This window comes from Hermetia illucens, chromosome 7, assembly GCF_905115235.1.
Source record: "Hermetia illucens chromosome 7, iHerIll2.2.curated.20191125, whole genome shotgun sequence".
Classification (NCBI taxonomy): Eukaryota; Metazoa; Arthropoda; class Insecta; order Diptera; family Stratiomyidae; genus Hermetia; species Hermetia illucens.
This window is the reverse complement of record NC_051855.1, coordinates 13,278,231-13,279,578: the sequence shown is the minus strand read 5'-3', so window position 1 is coordinate 13,279,578 and position 1,348 is coordinate 13,278,231.

Below are 1,348 nucleotides of genomic sequence, written 5' to 3'. Positions count from 1 at the left end.
TTTTCACTCGATCACCCGCCGCTGAACAGTCCAAATGGGTAGAACAAATGCATCCCATCCACGTAAGTGCCGACTATTCGGGCGTTCCCGACAAGGCCGAACTGTATGTGGATGGCAGGCTTTAGACATCTCCATTCCAAGAATCCTTCACGTCTAAGCGCCTACCCACTTTGTTTCTCCTTAAATCTAATTAGAGGGTATCCTGTCAGTGATGTGAGTCGATGAATTAGCGGTCGGCAGCCTTCGAAATTAATCTGAAGCATTTTCACGTCTTAAGCCCGCCAACTATGTACCGCTCGGCCTATCGATCACGCCGGAAGAGCCCGTAATGCACCCGCATACCAATTGAACTGCATGCACTATTCACGTACCGGCAAACGGCAACATCATTAGCTCAACTCTGGACGTGGAAGTCGCTGAGATGCAAATTTGAAATAAATCTTGTGTAAATGTTCATTAGCGAAAAAGATGTCCATCAGATTCTCGCTCACAGCCTAAACAAACGTGCATCCTCGCTCAAATTCGAAGCTAACGTGTCTGGGCCGGTTGGCCGAATCATTTTTCACTCGATCACCGGCCACTGAACAGTCAAAATGGGCAGAACAAATGGACCCCATCCACGTAAGTGCGGACTATTCGGGCGTTCCCGACAAGGCCGAACTGTATGTGGATGGCAAGCTTTAGACATCTCCATTCCAAGAATCCTTCACGTCTAAGCGCCTACCCACTTTTTTTCTTCTTAAATCTAATTAGAGGGTATCCTGTCGGTCATGGGAGTCGATGAATTAACAGTCGATAGCCTTCGAAATGAATCTGAAGTATCTTCACGTCTTAAGCCTGCTAACCATGTACAGCTCGGCCTGTCGTTTAAGCCGGAAGAGCCCGCAATGCACCCGTTCACCGGTTGAGAACTGCATGCACCGTCCACGCACCGGCAAGCCACAACATCGTTAGTTCAACTCTGGACGAGGAAGGCGTTGAGATGCCAATTCGAGGTAAATGTTGTGTAAATATTCATTAGCGATATAGATGCCCATCAAATACCTGCTCACAGTCCAAACAAACATGAAATCCTCGCAAACATGTGTGGCTAGTTGCCCGAATCATTTTTCACTCGATCACCGGGCTCTGAACAGTCAAAAGGGACAGCCCAACTGCATCCCATCCACGCAGCGGTCGCCGATTAAATGCAGACTATTCAGACGTAATTGACAGGCCAAATTATACGTGGATGGCAGGCTTTAGACATCTCCAAGTTCTAAGAATTCTTCACATTTCTTCACAGCCTCCCCCGGGTCCCGGGTCCTTATAATGTAACTGAAATATTTAAAAAATGAAATAAATTATC